This window comes from Bos grunniens, chromosome 26, assembly GCF_055505025.1.
Source record: "Bos grunniens cultivar Pamir isolate PY7600 chromosome 26, Bosgru_T2T1.0, whole genome shotgun sequence".
Classification (NCBI taxonomy): Eukaryota; Metazoa; Chordata; class Mammalia; order Artiodactyla; family Bovidae; genus Bos; species Bos grunniens.
The window spans coordinates 44,450,144-44,456,571 of NC_141190.1; positions in this window are offsets into that span (position 1 = coordinate 44,450,144).

The following is a 6,428-nucleotide window of genomic DNA, read 5'->3' on the forward strand; positions in this document are numbered from 1 at the left end:
TCCTCGCCCCACCAGTTTTGCCTCAAGGTCATGGCACCCAAGATAGTTCTAGATTATACCGTGACCCCACCCACCCCAGACTACTGGACTACTGTTATCTGCTTTTCTGCCTTTTAGGCATAAACTATAATAACCAGAAAGATTTTCTGCTTGCTTATTTCACTGATGATCTTTGGTTCTGAGTGGCCCTCTTTTCACCCAGAAAGCACAGAAAGAAAGTCAGCTGCTTTTTTTAGATCACTTGTTCAACTTGTATGTCTACATGAATTTGACCTAAACTTAGAAAATACTGTGTTCAGAAAGAAAAGAAAATACTGTGTTCATTGTTTTAAGAATGTTTAAAAAAGAAAAAAGTATCCTCAGAACCAAAACTTCTCATTTCACCTTGATAACGTGTATTTTGAAATAGAGTCCATTTGCCCCCAACACAAATTATTTGCCCCCAATAATTTGAGTTATTTCAAATTCCAATTTTTAAAAAAATATTTATTTATTTGGCCATGCCAGATCTTAGCTGTGGCCTGCAGGGTCTTTTCTCTTCAGTTGTGGCATGTGGGATCTCCTATCCCAGGGACTGAACCCCTGTCCCCTGCACTGGCAGGCAGATTCTTAACCACTGGACCACCAGGGAAGCCCCTCAAACTCCAGTTTTTAAAAAGATGTTCCACACAGCAACAGGAATGTTTAAATGGGCCGAGAGTTGAATAGACATTTCTCAAAGGAAGGTATATACAAATGACCAACAAGGAGATTTCCCTAACATAAGGAAAATGTGAATCAATATCACAGAAAGATATTATATCATATTCATCAAGATGGCTATTATAAAATATATAATATATCAAATGTTGGTAACGATGTCAGAAATTAGAAATTAAATATAAATTGGTACAGCCACTGTGGAAAACAGTTTGGTAGTTCCTCAAAAAGTACTGTAGAATTTACTAGATGATCAACAATTCCAATTCTAGGTATATACACAGAATAGTGGGAAGCAGAGTCTCAAGCAAGTATTTGTATGCCAATGTTCATAACAGTAGCCAAAAGGTGGAAATAACCCAAATATCTGTCAAAGGATGAATAGATGAAAAATGTGATCTATACACACAATAGAATATTATTCAGCCTTTAAAAAGGAGAGAATTCCAACACGTGGTAAACATGGACCTGCCTTGAGGACATTATGCCAAGTGAGACAAACCAGAGACAAGAGGATAAATATTATGATTCCACTGATGTGAGGTGTCTGGAATCAGCGAAATCGTGGAGACAAATGGAAAGAGATGACCAAGAGCAGGGAAGAGGGGAGAAAGGGGAGTTACTGTTTAATGGGCACAGAGTTTCTGTTTGGAATGATGAAAAAGTTCTGGAAATGGATGACGGTAACAGATTCCACAACAATTGTGAATATGCCTAATGCCTCACAACTGTAAACCTCAAAATGGTAAATTTTATGCACGTTTTACTGCAATATAAATGTTGTAAAGTAGCTTTTGTTTTACAAACCTTAGTTTATACTTACAATTATGTATAAAGGTATTTTTTCAATAAGAAAAAAGTCAAGATGAAAATGTTTTACAATATAATTCAGTTAATTTTCTAAATAAATGCCTTTGACTAAGTTTGATCTATGCCAGTTACCTTTACAGTATATAGTACTGAGATGCTAATTTTTTAGTACTCTCTGTGCTCTCTTCCCATCTAATCCTATTTAATTGGTCAGGTTTAATTTCTGGTGTCCCAACATGGATTGTGAAAGACACAGAAAAGAGTCACAAAAATAATTGTAACAGCAACAAATGCTGGTCCTTGACTCACTGGGATGCCTGGCACTGGGTTAAGCCCTTGACATGCATCTTTAATCCTCATACCAACCCCTGAAGAGACATGCTAGTATTATCCCCATTTCACAGTTGAGAGCACGTGAAAGCCAAAGACTTCATGTGACTTCCCCAAGGTCACACTGCTGGTGAGTGAGGAGCTGGGGTTAGACACCTGTCTGTCTGACTTTGTTTATATACACATATCTTCATTATTAGCATGGATTCAAAAAAGGCAAACTTACTTACTTTAAAAACATATTTTTAGCTTCCTATATGACAGGTTTTTCTTTCTTCATTTTTTAGTAATAAACCTTCAATCTAATCTTTAAAGGAAGAAAAAAATAAGGAATGTCCCAGAATAAATGTGCTGTCAGACACTGGTTAAAAAATAAAAAGACAAAGATGGGTATGGTATGGTGGATTTTAAGACTCCTGAGGATCAATTTCAGAACAACAAACAAAAGCTGTAATAGTGAAAGTAAAAATAAATGATTACTGAGAATCAGAATTCTACATATTACTTTCATATTAAGAAAGATGTAATATAAATAGTTCAGAAATATTGCATCTAACACTTTTTTTTTCCTTTGTCTTGCAAAAGATCTGTAATCACTTTTTCCTGATGATCTGAGTTACATAGAAAAATCCATTCACCCAGAATATTTCATTTGTTCAGGTAATCTAATGGTAAAGAAACTGCCTGCCAATGCAGGAGACCTAAGAGGTACTGGTCTGATCCCTGGGTAGGTAAGATCCCCTGGAGGAGGGCATGGCAATCCACTCCAATATTCTTGGCCTGGAAGATCTCATGGACAGAGGAGGCTTGTGGGTTACATTCTATAGTGTCGCTAGGAGCCAGACATTACTGAAGAGATGTGGCAGCAGCGATCTTGTTAATCAGGCTTCTGAAGTGGGAGGCGTTGGAAATGTACACACTGCCCGGCAGTGTGCTGTAGAAGAGGCTTTCCCTTTATTCTGGGGACTCAGTTTACTGGCCTGGGGAGCCTCCATTCCTGGTAGATGTTGCCAAAACAGGCACCTTTGTGCCTTCTGGTTTGATTCTGTTTCTTCTGGGCTATCAGTTCTCCTTTGGTAAAAGTCCTTAGCAGAGTGACTTGTCCCCTTGTTCAAGAAGTCTCCCTCCTTTCTGGGTACTGGAATTTGGGACTCAAATCAGGGGTGTTTTCCAACCCTGAGGCTCTGGGGAAAGCGCTTCTCTCTCCAGTTGAGGGGTCTGGCCCAGAGGAGCCGCAGTGCTGCAGAGTGTGGGCGGGTGGATAGTTCTCAGCACACACAGAGCAGGGGCATTTCTCCTGTGGACTTGGCCATCCCCTGCCGACCAGGCCTGGCACAGCTGACCCTGGGAGATGCTGCCTTTTCCCCAGAGCACAAACCACTCACCCCAGTCCCTCCCACAGGGCCACCTTCCCCCATGGATGAATGGTGTGTGTTAGTCACGCAGTTGTGTCCGAGTCTTTGCGACCCCATGGACTGTGCCCCACCCAGGGATCCAACTCACATCTCTTGTCGCTTATGTCTCCTACACTGGCAGGCAGGTTCTTCACCACTTGCTCCACCTGGGAAGCCTCGCATACATACATACACACGAAAGAAAGCGAAAGTGGCTCTGCTGTGTCTGACTCTTTGCGACCCCACGGACTGTATAGCCCACCAGGCTCCTCTGTCCATGGAATTCTCCAAGCAAGCATACTGGAGTGGATAGCCATTCCCTTCTCCAGGGGATCTTCCCAACCCAGGGATCGAACCCAGGTCTCCCACATTGCAGGCAGATTCTTTACTGTCTGAGCCACCAGAGAAGCCGGTACATACACATACATGCATGTAAATAAACAAATGGCATCTTTCATGGTCTAATGGTTTGCTTTTAACAGATAATTGAAAAGTGTAAACCCACTGCTATGTTTAAAATGGATAGCCGACAGGCACCTCCTGTATAGCGCATGGGGCTCTGCTCAGTGTTCTGTAGTGACCAGGATGGAAGCAGGGTTTGGGAGAGAATGGGTACTTGTGTATGTGTGTCTGTGTGTGTATCGCTGAATCCTTCACTTGTTCACCTGAAACTCACATTCTTAATCGGCTATACCCCCAGTACAAAAGGAAAAGTTTAGAAAAGAAATTTAAAACTGTAAACCATCATGATTCTTTGTTGCCTTGGGCTCAGACGAAGCTAAAGTCAAATGTGAATGCCCAAGGATGGCAGCCACTCTACTTGTCACGTTCCAGGAATTAACTTTTGCCTTCCTCCGTGAAAAGTGATCTTGAACTTGCTATGAGAGAGGGCTGGTTTGTGTTGTTTGAAAAGGCATATGAACTCTTTTCATACAATGTTATGTCTGGACAGCAAAAGACCAAGTGTTTGATAGTACATACTGTGGAAAATAAAGCTCAGTAAAATCTCCTTGCTTGGCACTGATGTGCTGGTGACACAGGATCGCTTCCTGGATTTGGAAAAACTAGTCTGAGACACTGTTGAAAAGAGTTTCCAGTGCACTTGTTGACTTTTTGATTTACTGTAGGGTTGCTTATATGTTCTTACCATAACCAACTAAAATATTTTTTTTTAGAAGTTGGTGGGAAAATATTAATAAATACCACAAAAGCTCCAGCCATACCAACATCCCTGAGTCAGGGCAAGGGACTTTTCCTTTGGAGAAAATTGCAAGAATTGCTCTTAATAGCAGCTATCACATTTTGTAACATGAAATTACACGATGGTTTGACTGGTTTTGTAGGGCCTGGATTGAAGGAGGTACTTACTAGGTTAAGTATTTCTTGGATGGATGAATGAATCATTCAGGGAGTATATTTCAAGAGATCTGAGCTCTACAAAAATCATATATGCAAATTGACAAAGAGAATCAAGTCATTTTTAATTGAACCTAGTATTAGGGAGGTAGGATTGGGGGTTATCCTGAAAGCTTTTTTTTTTTTAATCTTCATTCTGTTATATTATTTTTAACTTTAAAAAGTGAAAGGGCAAAAGAAAATGATATATGCAACAAACAGTCTAGAAAAAAATAATAAGTATATAAAACCCATGTGCCAAATGTTAAAAACTGGTGAATCAGAGTAATGGATATATGGGAGGACTAACCACTTTCTCTGTTAAGAATTATTTCAAAATAAAAAGTTTTTTAAAAAGTAGTGGAAAAAATGGAATCCATAGCCGCAGTATGAAACGTTGAGTTTGAAAGGCACTTATTTTCTCCTGCTTGGCAGTCTTTAAACAGGAAGGCATAATTCCTTCCCCTCTTTGTGCCTCCCTGAGAGCAGCTTTGATGTCTCTGGATCCTGGGGCCTGTGAAAGGCCTCCTGGACGGCCACTGGTGGAGGGCGGGAGCTTTCGCCTGGCCCTGCCTTCATCAAAGACTTCTAACCGAGGGCCTTATTTCTTCTCTCCCTATCTCTCTCCTGTTTCATTTCTAGGAACCAACGGTTGTAGAAAAAAGATAGTGGCCCTAGATAATAGTGGGTTCTTTTATTGTGACTGTTTTGTGCAATAAAGTGGACTAGTTGCATGCACTTGAGTATTTCAAGGGTCTGTGTGGCGAGAGTTGCTGGGAGTTGGACTTGACTGTATTGTCACTCAGCTATCTGTGTTGTTGAGGGTTCAGCTCACTTCAGAACCACATTATCTGAAGCTCTCAGTTGCTGTTCTGAATGAAGGTGGGAATTTTGCCTGGCTGTTTTCCGTGGAGTAGCTGTGTTCCTGGTGGCTATGATACAACCACGATGTGCTTCGTAATTAATTCAGATCAGCGAGTACATTTTGCCTTTGCAGATGCTGTGGCCCTTTGCAAACACGTGTTAAAACTCCTATGCTCACACTCTATGAAGTGAGGGGTACAGATCGAAGTGGATGAAGCTCTCAGTTTCAGGATTTAATTGGCATTTGGGTTTAAGCCCATCACTTTTATTTTTTAATTAAACACACACACATACACACAAACACTGCCTGAATCCTTTGAAAAACAGTGACTCCAGTCCCAGGAAAACAAAAACAAGCCTGCTGATTGTGGAAGTGAGTGAATCTGTAGTGTAACATACGGAGGAAATAAACAAACATATTGAGGTACTACTACTCAACAAACACTGAAGGAAGGTCTCCTCTGTGCCTGGCCTGGACCCTTGGTATGAGATTAACTTGAGCCGGTTGCTGCCTCCCAGGAGAGAGGACCCCGTGCAAACCGCACTGGCACACGTATTAGCCGTTTCAATCCTCATTGTAGTTTGAGGCAGGGTGTAGACCCCAAGGCAGGCTGTCTGTGAAAAATGAAGGAGGACTTGGTGCAAGACTGGCTCCACGGGCTGCGACCCATGGAGTCACACAGGCTCTTTTTCAGGAGGGCCCTGAGCTTGCTTTAATGCTCTGCAGTTGCTGTCTTGAAATTCTGAACAATTTGAACCAGGACCTTGCATCTTCATTTTACCCTGAACCCCACAGATTAGTAGCTGGTCCTATTTCAGTCTCTTGCCTGAAGGTCCCTCAGTCAGCAAGTGGCAGATCTAGAATGCAGGGCCGTTTGTCTAACCTCCAAGTATACTGTACTTCATTTGCTTTGGGAAACTGATTGAAATACGTGA